The 11,643-nt window shown below is 41.1% G+C and overlaps 1 protein-coding gene across 16 annotated transcripts in view; it reads right to left on the bottom strand.

Annotated features, from left to right (window-relative positions):
- The window catches only part of Sgms1 (sphingomyelin synthase 1), a 323,387-nt gene that overhangs the window by 274,746 nt on the left and 36,998 nt on the right, over positions 1 to 11,643 (bottom strand). For 14 of the 16 annotated variants that reach the window (XM_029565807.1, XM_029565796.1, XM_029565809.1 and 11 more), the window contains exon 2: positions 4,437 to 4,524. The exons of the other annotated variants lie outside the window; for them this stretch is intronic. The gene's annotated coding sequence lies outside the window, so the exon portion shown is untranslated. The remainder of the gene's footprint in view (positions 1 to 4,436; positions 4,525 to 11,643) is intronic. 16 annotated transcript variants of the gene reach the window in all.

Below are 11,643 nucleotides of genomic sequence, written 5' to 3'. Positions count from 1 at the left end.
ATATAAAATAAAATAAAATAAATAAAATAAAATAAAATAAATACATAAATATTTTTTTTAAAAAAAGAAGCTGCTTCAGTAAAAGTAGTTTGAATTGGGTTTTCTGTCACAACCACCAAAAGAACCATCCTGATACTTTCTAAATCACCTTTTAGTCTATTAAGCTACATTTATCTGAACTCCAGTACTTTCTCCTTTTTGAAAATAAAACTTGAGAGACTGACAAAGTAAAATTTAACTAAATTGCCTTGACAGATCAACTCTCCTAAGGCTGGTGTTCTTGGCAAGATAACTCCATATTATGTAGAACAGAAGGTTGCTTTTCTAGTGCCACAGAACATGTGATTTCACCTATCAGCAAATTTGCTTTAGAAAATGTCACTTCTAAGCTGTGCCTGGTAGTTTAGGCCTGCATCCCAGCTACTGAGGATGTTGAGACAGGAATATCAGAAGTTCAGAGCCAGCCTGGGTGATAAGAGAGGGGGAGAGGAGATTACTTTTACCACAGGGTTCTGTAGCACACAGATCTGGAGGTTCAAGAGCACGGCACCAACACTGCTCAGCTACAGCCAGGGCCTTGAGTAGAATGATGGCAACAATGGCGACAGCATGCACAGAATGGTGAGCAGCAGAAGAGAGAGGTAAGGAAGCAGCAGGCTCCCTACAGCACCTCATCCTCAAGGAACTAACCAGGATCCCTCAAAACCCACATTAATTCCTGTTGAGTGCAGCACCCAAATGGCCTAACCACCCTCCACTGGGACTCACCTCCTCTACCTTCAAGACAAGTCTCTAGTACATGAACCTCTGGGAGACAAACCATAGCCAACCACAGCTCCTAAAGACAACTAAGTATACCTAAACATTTATTTAGCAAGTTTGGCAACAAAACAAATCAATAGCCGATCAAATTACACTCACTAAACCATTCACTGCACTAGCTAACAATTATAATAACAATCCCTCTCCGTGCTTCCTTCAAAGGCCTAAGATCTCTGAGGAAAATCCTGGTATGGTGCTCACCCATGCTCCTCCTTCAAGACAGAGCAAATACATTTCACTTGACTTGTGGTAGCTCCAAACGTGAGCTACAAGGTCAGAGAGCTTCATGCTTTTTCACACCTTTGAATTGACACACAGCTAAATAGTTACAGCTACAATATGCAAATGACCTTGAGCAAGCAAACAGATAACCATACCAACATAGATTGATTTGTTCTACTACATTCCAAGCTTTATTATCTTGCTTTGCTGTTCTTTCCTGAGGTTTGCTATGATTAACTAGCACAAGATTAGAATCCTACTTGGCTTGCTATGATAAGCACTTCAAAAGCTCCTCTGCCCCTCTCCAGTCAGGGCTGCCCTCACGCAGGCTAGAGTCACCACCTGAATGCAATGAGGACCTTCCTTCTTCAAGGCTGTAGGGTTGTAATGTACATAATACTACATGCTGTCTTAACTGAGCCAGTCACTAGATTAAGAACAGTCAGTATATATCAAATTTATAAAATTAATGAAGGTAGTTGACATGTTTTTTTAAATTGAGGAATTGCTATTATTTCCATACTATGCTTCTGCCATGACCAGTAGAAAACACACACCTAGAGTAGAATCTGAAATTCATAAAAGCCTCTTAAAACCGTCCTAAGAGCACGAACCTTCAGTTATTATCATTTCATGCAAAAAATACAGCAGGTACTCTAAATTTATTAGATGAATGAACAAATTTGATGAGTTCAGATTGTTATATGATGACAGAGGAGGTTATTCTTACTTTATCCTTGCTTTTATGAAGTAAAACAGGAATAGGAAAACTTTTTGAAAAGGGCCAGATGACAAGTAGTTTAGTCTTTGAGTCATATGGTCATTGTTGTAACTACTTACCAGGTTTCTTCTGCAACTATTCAACTTTAATGTTATATAGTATATTGTGTAAACAAATCCTCATGGTTGTATTTTAATAAAACTTTATTTACAAAAGCAGAATTTGGCTCCAAAAAACCCATGGGGACTACTTTCTTGTTTGTTTGTTTTAGACAGGGTCTCCCTGTAGCCCCAGTTGGCCTAGAACTATGTAGACTAGATGGCCTCAATCTCACAGAGATCTGCCTCCCGAGTGCTACAGTCAAAGGTATACAACACCACACCTGGCAGAATACTTTCTTATAATGAATACTCGAGGCCTTAAACAATACATTTTTGACAGACTTGCTAAGTTAAGCCAGACTCATTTTGTTGGGTCAAAATTTGGCCAGAAGGTATATGATAGATCACAGTGCCCATTATTGCCTATTAATTTTAGTCCTGTTACCAGCCTAGTCTATACAAGCCTTTTAAGTTATTGCCCTGAATTCTACATTACAACTAGTTTCCAAGGATCTGACCCTTGTCCATAATGTGACTCCACAACCATGATACGGACTCTTCAAGTGCAAAGCCACAACCGTCAGTTCTTTGCATCTTATTTAATACCTAATGTAAGCACCTAATGAGCTTTAACTAGTCATTGCTAGCCTGTCTGAAAGCTTCTGCGGTCTCCCTGGAAATAGGGCAGAGTGACAGCGGCAGAGAAGGACAGATACCACAGCCAGCAGAGAAGCAAGGGAGAAGGGGCACAGAGAGTCACAGGAAGAATGGCAGGAGCCACTGCAGGACCACACACAGCTCTCCCACCTGTGCCTGCATTTCCCATCACATGTCTGGACTTCACATGTCTGGACTTCTCCGTATACAGCAGAAGCTAGGCAGACTCTGGATAACTAAGGACTACTTCATTGGAGCCAGAAAAGAATAAAACCATTTCTGATGGAGGGTGGTCTGGAACGTAAACCCCTTAAAAATTATCCACACCTACTAGAATAAATAAATCATGGTATCCCCACACAAGGGAATGTTTGATAGCAATGAAAATGAACATGTTCTACTATATGCAACAATGCAGGACTCTAATAGATCACGGCCTTGGGGCAGCAAATCCATGCAAATCACAGTCCTGCCCTTTTGCTCCATGAAAAAGACACACACACACACACACACACACACACACATACACACACACACCAGAAAAAACTAATTTATGTTGCTAAAAGTCAAGGCAGTTTATAATACGTGTACCTAGAAGAAGCCTGGAATTCAGAAGAGTTAGCAGCTACCCTACACAAACTGCAGATAACAGTTTATGTAATTAGCCATGATGTATAATGATCTATAACTATAATCATTATCTAACACATTTTTTAGATTTTATGTAAAATTTTAACTTAAGTAGTCAAGTTTCAAAACTAGGGATCGTTTTTAGTTTTTCTAATGTTGATTTTAATATACTAAACCTCCATTTCACATTATCACTCATACTCTTCACACATTCTTTTTCTTAAATATTTTATTATTTTTATTTTATGTGTATGAGTATATTGCCTGCATGTATGTAGGTGTACCCATGTGGTGCAATGCCCATGGAGATCAGAAGAGGGCATCAGATCACCTGGAACTGGAGTTATAGAGTTGTTAGCCGCCATGTGGGTGCCAGGAACCAAACCTGGGTCCTCTGGAAGAGCAGCCAGTGTTCTTAACCACTGAGCCATCTCTCCAGCCCCATTTCTCCATATTCTACATTTAGATTTTTAAAAAACTCAATTAAAACTTTTGATCACATTAGAGCACAAAGACTGGTTTCTTTATGAATTTTGATCCGAAGGAAGGTAAGGGTCATCATCTGACCCACTCACCCAACCACCAAACATCAGCCACCGGAGCAGACAGGCAGACAGCAAGCCAAAGAGAGCACGGCGCCCCTCTCTGACAGAGGCTATCTCCATGCCTTTATATTCAGATGGTTCTCCTTTTCACCTAATTCATACTGCTCATCTTCCCACTGAGTAAATCTCTGTTTAAAAATCTTTTAATATGACTTTATTTCTATAACTATTAAGGGACATTATCTCAAAGTTAGCCTCTTACACAAAATAGTTTATTTAAATGACTTGGTATCACATAATTTACGGAATGTTCTAAAATGCCTCTAGGCATTTCCTTAGGAGAAAATGACATCATGTTCACAACCTATTTCCATTTGTTTCAGAAAAACAAAAACAAAAACAAAAACAAAAATGTTAACAACTTTCAAATCCAGGTACTAGACACATAGAACTCATACATGCTTTTTTTTTTCTTTTGTATGTATAGCCTGCATGTGGGTAAGTGTACCCATGTCATGCAATGCCTAAGGAGGTCAGAAAACAGCATCTGGTCCCTTGAAATGGAGTTACAGGCAGTTGTTAACCGTCATGTGGGTGCTGGGAACCAAACCTGGGTCCTCTGCAAGAGCGCTCTTAACCACTGAGCCATCTCTCCAGCCCCATTATACATGCTTTTAACACCTCAGTAGGCTTCAAATTTTTTTTACAGTAAAAAGCTTCATACAAATCTTCACTCACCTTCCAAGTGGGTGGCTCTCTTCTAATCAAAACCAAATGGCTCAGTCTACCCAAAGGCACTTCAGGGGCCTCTCATGCTGCCTTCACCCTGCAAGAGGCAGCATAGCTACATGTTAACAGGGAATTTTACTAAGTTAATGTAAGAACACTTAACATAAGGCAAGCCTCTAGACTAAATATGCTACAACTTATTTTTAAAACAAGGGGAAAAGTGAAAACAGGGAAAATCACCACATGTTGACTAAGGGAAATGCCATCAGCCTCACCCGCTCAAAGAATTCTTGAAATACAAGGACCTCTCAGTAAGTTTCTTTCTTTTTCCTTCCTCTCCCTGGTTTTATTAAGATATGATTGACAAAATGTACCTGTATTTAGGGTATATAAAATGATGTCCTAATATACAAATAAATTGAGAAAATATTACTACAATCAAGCTAATTAACATACCCATCATTTCATATACCTAATTACCTTCTTTTGTTGTTTATTTTGAGTCATGTCTGGCTAAGAAGCCCAGGCTGGCTTTGAACTCTGCGCTCTCCTAGTCTGTCTTCAGAGTGCTAGGGTTACAGGTAAAATACCCACTCCTGGCTACTAGTTACCTTCTTATTTGTGGTAAGAACTCTTGCAATCTCCTCTCTTAGCAAATTTCCAACTCACATTATTAATTATAGCCATCATGCAGTCCTTCAGGTCTTTCATGTATTATTAGCGCCTTGAGTTTCTCTTCATTCACGAAAAATTTCAACACAGTAGAACAGTCCAAACATCAAAAAATCAGCCCAAACTCAGGCAAAACTGAAGTTGTAGAACACGAAGCTCCCTCTGATCTTGAATTTCTGAGACCATACTCATAAGTTAAAAAACCACACTGAAACTGCTAAACTTCCTGAAATCATTTCAGGCAAAGGTATTCAGATCCGATCTGTGCTTAGCTCAACTACATGTTACACTGCAAGATTGCATTCTGGCCTAAAGTCATTCAGAAGCTACCACAGGACCTTCTTCTTTGGCCTTCTCTAGTCATCTGATTCTCCCCTGAGCCCTGAGGGTGAGTGAGTTTATTGCCTTCTTCAGAAAGCACTAAGTGTCAAAGATGATCTCTGACAAGGACCTTCAAGTAGAAAACTAGAGAAATGAAATTCCTACTTAAATTCTGTGACCCCAGTATCACTACACAGGATGCGCTGTCTCCACCTGATGCTCTCCTGCAAAGCAGAACCAGAGTCAAAGGACCACACAGCACTTCTACCTGAGCACTTCCACAGACACGGTGTATGCTACAGCAAGTTCTCTAAGAGAAGACATTCATGATCACTCCTAACAGTGCCATTCATCTATGGTTATTACAGTTACTATATTCACTACTAATAATTATACTTCCCTCGTAGACACAATAACCCTTCCTGTATTTTGGCGTTTTATACACATTTTTCTCTTTCCCAGAAGAGTGCAGTTGGTCCAGTGGAGTGAAAAACAAGCATCACAATGGACTGCTGGTGATTTTTATCTTTGCCATAACCAAAAGACATTATCCCTTACTGGTGAGGACTTTCCTTTCCACAAAATGGACCCTGTAATACAATATAAAGGCATGGGCACAGTTCCACAAATGAAGACAAAAGCCACACCAAATCTAGAGAAGAGAACGCAGGCTGTCTACATGACAGCCAAAAGGGCCTCTGCCAAGCACCAAGCTTCTGCACATAGTTTGGAGATATGGATGCTTAATGTGTGCCAGCACTTGTGATGAGAGCAGGAGGACTTGCAGTCCTGTCTCCCCACTTTTCAACTTGAGGAAGAAGAGACTACCCCCTCTGGCTGCTTCCTCACCCGCCTGTTAGAACACCTTTCCAAGGATGTTGGAATTCACAAGGGAGACACGTGACTCTGCCTCACAAAATGGGGCAGTTGGGCCCCCCAAGAATACTCACCAAGCAACTACAAAAAAGTAAGGGAAAAATACATAATGCATTTTCTAGAAACATCAATCTTACTCAAATATGTTGGTAAGGGAAGGTTAAGCAAATGAATTAACAATTTTAAAGTTGTTAATAATAAAGCATGCAGTACAACGCAATTGCTGCATGAATTTTTAAGCAAAATACGCCTGTTCTGACTTGGTCACTTCTAGCTTCACTCTCAGTTGAGTTGGGAAGAGAAGAGTAGACTAATTCTGCATTCTCATTAAAGATGTTCTTGAGAGAAGGTGCAGTATGGGCAAGGATTTTAGTATCATGACCACTCTTGTTCTAGAGAATTCACTTCAAAATCAAAAGTCCCAGATTTTTGCCAGATGTAGAGGCAGACAGAATGAAATCTAGGTACATATAATCCCATCTACACATCGTATAGTCTGGCAGACATCAGGGAAGTTCAACCCTTATCCTCCCGGCCACTGCCCAATAGACATGCACAAGCCTGGCAGGCTCATGCCACTCAGGTGCTTGGTTTCATATCACTGACATTTTCCTACTCCGAACTTAGTGGTAACACATTATTTGCAGGAATTTCCATTTAAAATGGATGGCTATATCATTACTGTAGAATAATGAACCTACCAATTTAGTTTGTCTCCAAAAAGTTAGTATTTGAAATATATTTAAAAAGAGCATAACTGTGACAGCCAGCCTCCAAAATGGCCCCCAGTGAACCCCACCTCCCAGCATTCCTGGATTTGCATAGTTAGCCCCCCTCCACACTGAATAAGGCTGCTGTGAGTAAACACTATAATACTGCCAAATGCCAAAGCGATTCAAAGGTTAGGTGAAGAGACTACAGCTTATATGTCATTCTGTCTTTGGCGGGAAGCTGGTTGCCATGTCATGAAGAAGCTCGTATTACAGGGGCTGGGGAGACAGCTCAGTTGGTAAAGTGCTTTCCATGCAAACATGAGGACCTGAATTCAAATCCCCCAGAAGCCATGTAATAAAGCCAGTTGCCACACACATCTATAATGCCAGTGCTCCTATGGCAAGATAGGGGGTGGGGAAAAGAGACGCTCTGGAAGCTCACAGGCCAGCAGCTAGCCTGGCATATGCAGAGTGAACAAAGAGACCCTGCCTCACACAAGGTGAAGAGGGGACCAACACCAGAGTTGTCCTGACTTCCTGGTGTATGCTTTGTTACATGTGCCCCTTCCCCACCCCATGCCCCCACATACAAAGCAGTTCTAGAGAGTTACACAGGTAAAGGCTACTTCCCAATAACCGGTGAGAAACTGCAGCCTACAACAGTCATGCAAATCAGCCACCCTAGAAGCAGATCCTTCAGCACCAGTCAATCCTGACTGGCATTTCATGACCCCAAGTCAAAACCAGCCATCTAGCCTGTTCCCAAATCCCTGACCCACACACAGAAACTGCATCAGACTATACTTGTTGTTTAATTTGAAAGTTTTGAGGTAATTGCTCATGCAGTGCTAACTACTATAATAATACATGCTAACTTAAAGAATAAAGAAAACACTCAAAGTTACCTAATACCTTACTGGTGTCTGTCGTGGGTTTTTTTAGAGGCCCTGTGTTTGTAAGCACTTCCTGAATACATTTCCTCTGCTCATCCCTCACTACCTCCCTGACCACTGAGATGCGCCACTAGCCTGAGTTCTGAATCAACAACTCACTTGTTCCTCTTTACAGTTTTACCACATATGTATTCTCAATGTTATTGTGTTTTGCCGAATTTAAGCCTAATGTAAAGAAAACCATATTGGATGTATTCTTCTGAGACTTCTTTCCTAAGCTTTAATTCTGAGATTCATCCTTGTTGATTCATGTGGCTACAGTTCATTCATTTTTATCACCATTATGGTTTCCACTGTGTGAATGGACTCGCAATTCTCAGCTCTACTCTATTGCTAAGCATCTTGGGATTTTTTTTCAAATATTTGCTATGATGAATAATACTGTCATTTGAGCCTGGTGCACAAAGGCAAGTTTCTGCAGAGTATATATCTAGGGCAGGATAGCTGGGCTTGGGGACCCCACATGCCACTCCTCTAAGTAAAGTCAAAGTATTTTCCAAAGTGGTCGTGTACAATCGACTCTAGCCGCTTTTCCAGTCTCTCTCTAAATAAGGGGCATGCTCGTTTTGCTAATTACAAGGAAAGCTTTCAACCAACAAAAGGGAAAGCTTTCTCTCTTTGCAGCATCACAATACTGCAAAGAAATAGTACTCCAGAGCAGTGGCCCAGACAGATGGAACCTATTAGTCACAGGACATCGGTACAGACTTCAGAATGATGATGCAGACGCAGTGCCACCACACACTACCCATGGGCCTGAGTCAGATTTGACTTCTAGACCTTTGGTGGATTCCAAGGCTGTTTTCTTCCTGATGGGCTCATATACTATAGCTCTACCTTATTCCTGTCACCTTAACGGGAAAAAATGAACTTGCACACAACCAGACAAATTCAAAGTTGAGACAGAAGGGTCAGTCACCTCCAAGAAATCATCTCTCCTAATAGAGAACAGGTTATACTTTCAATATTTTCACCTAGAACATGAACTATTAGATACTACAACTAAGTTTTGGTTTTATTACTTCTACAAAAAAACTTTAAGTATTTTCTACACACAGAAAGAAAATGTCCTTTACAGATTTAGATAATTCACTTTCTTAGATTGAAATGGTAATTTTATGATAATCTGTATTTCTAGTAAAAATATGATGGCAAATGTCTCTACTGACATTAAGTACAAGTAACAGGAAATTCTTTTAACTTGGACAGGAAAAAAGAACTTTCATAAATTCCAAGAAGGCACATCATGTCATAGTAAGGCAGAACTAAAATGTCACCTAAGGGGACCACTTCAACTTGACCTCTTTACAATTTGTATTTGTCTCTTTAAAATTGCTTACTTTAGGAGGTAGGAGCTACTGTACCCATTCTGAAGATGGAGAATACTTAGGCAGGGAAAGCAATGAAGTTGTGCCCAATAACATGGCTGATAACTTTCAGGACCAGGATTGAACACAAGAAGTTTATTCCACATTTGGCATTTTGTTAGCTTGCTTGCTTATTTTAAGATAGGATCTCTTAACTATATCTCAGGCTGGCCTCAAATCCATAATCCTCCTGCCTTAACCTCCTATAATGCTGGATTGCAGCATGTACCATTTAGCCTGGTCCAGACTACATACTCTTAACCATTACTCTGGGCAGCTTCTCAACCCTAGAAGCCCAAGTCAGAAGGCCAGATGTATGGCTAAGCACCTACAATGTGCTAAGCACTTTCATGTGTCTGCCACATTGTTTCTCATTCTTCCCACAGTGTAGAAGGAATAGACCCATTTTGCATGTGAAGAAATTTTAAGTTCTGAGATCATGAGAAATTTGGCTAGAATAGCCTGGGCCATAAAATAAAATGGTGGAGACACAACCTGAAACCTCTCTCCAACCTCAGAGTTCATGTCCTCTCCATAATCAGCTCTCTAAGGACACTACTCTACCTCATTTCAGGGCTTAGTAGGCAAGTGTTGAATTTAGGCCCTGGAAACAGTCCCCACAAAGGCAAAACATACAAGTGGGGAAATGTGCTGGCCTTCCTGGTAAGCAGCAGGCAATAGGGGAAACAGTACCGTCTCCATCACAAGCAGACCAAGACGAAGGTGGGCTTGAGGAGCATATGGGGCCCAGTCGGAGGAACACAGCTCAACTATACCGCCTTATGGACTCGCCCAGAGCATGCAGATGTCCTCTAGTATACAAGGCTTCCATCTGTAAAATGGGGTTATCTTATTTCAAAGGACTGCTGTAAAGACTAGAGATCAACACAGAAAACGTACCTGGTACACAGCAGGCATAATATATCTGCTTAACAGGGGAAAAGTGAAAAAAATTCCAGTCCCTTAGCAGGAAAAAACAGGAGCTCATTTTAAACATAGTGTTTCTAGCTACAAAGCTTCACATTCTTCATAATGAAGGATATGATAAATTTTTAAAGGCCATACAGGGACCATAATTTTTTTCCTAATATTAAGACTTCCTGGAACCGAGGCTGAAGAGATGGTTCAACAGTTAAGACCACTTCCTGCTCTTGCAAAGGACCAGAGTTCGGTTCTCAGCATCTCAAGAGAGGCTCACAATCACCTTTTACTCAAGCTCCAGGAGAGCTGATGCCTTCTTCTGGCCTCCACAGGCACCTGCATGCATGTACACTCTATTAGTCACTTTTCTGTTGCTGTGATAAAATATCGTGACAAAGGCAACTAACAGAAGGAAGAGTTTATTTGGGCTTGTGGTTACAGAGGGATAAGAGTCCATCATGGCAGGAAGGCACGGCAGCTAGAGCCAAAAGCTGAGAACTCACACCTTCAACCATAGACATGAAACAGAGAAGACAAAGCACAAGCAGGACAAGGTTAAAAACTCTCAAAGCCTGCCCCCAATGACGTGCTGACATTTCTTATTCATACCACCACACACACACACACACACACACACAGATGTGCACGCGCGCGCAAATAAAAATAAGTCTTAGGGGCTGGGGAGATGGTTCAGTGGTTAGGAAAGAGCACTGACTGCTCTTGCAGAGGACCCAGGTTCAATTCCCAGCACGCACATGGTAGCTACGAACTGTCCTTAACTCCAGTTCCAGGGGAATCTGAAGCCCTCTTCGGACCTCCGCGGCACTGCATGACACAGGTGCACTCACATACATGCAGGCAATACACGCATACACATAAAAAATAAAAATAATATACAAAATTTTTCTTAATTTTTAAAAATGTTATGTGTATGCGTGTATTGCCTGCATGTAGGTAAGTGCACCCGTGACCTGCAATGCCTGCGGAGGACAGAAGAGGCCGTCAGATCCCTTGGAACTGGAGTTACGGACAGTTGTTAGCTGCCATGTGGGTGCTGGGATTCAAACTCAGGTCTTCCGCAAGAACAACCAGTGTTCTTAACCGCTGAGCCACCTCTCCAGCCCCAAATAAAAAAATTTTTTTTAAAGTCTTTAAAAGAAAAATGACTTCCTAGTTAGTTCTAATCCACCCTTAACAGAATAACCTTGCCAAGGAAATCAACCCTTTGTACATTAGAGTTACACATTTAAAAAAAATATTTTAGAACTCTCCTAGCCTGCACTCCCATCCTCAGACCTCTTCGTGTAAGTCTATAGCGCAGCCCTCTGCTTTGACTCCCTAAGCCACATTCACCCTTCCATCTCCCCCGCTGTTCTCTACTCCTAGTTTGGGC

This window comes from Nannospalax galili, unplaced genomic scaffold, assembly GCF_000622305.1.
Source record: "Nannospalax galili isolate Female #2095 unplaced genomic scaffold, S.galili_v1.0 scaffold498, whole genome shotgun sequence".
Taxonomy (NCBI): Eukaryota; Metazoa; Chordata; class Mammalia; order Rodentia; family Spalacidae; genus Nannospalax; species Nannospalax galili.
Note: the sequence above shows the minus strand (reverse complement) of the source record. Positions and strands in the feature narration are given on the sequence as shown.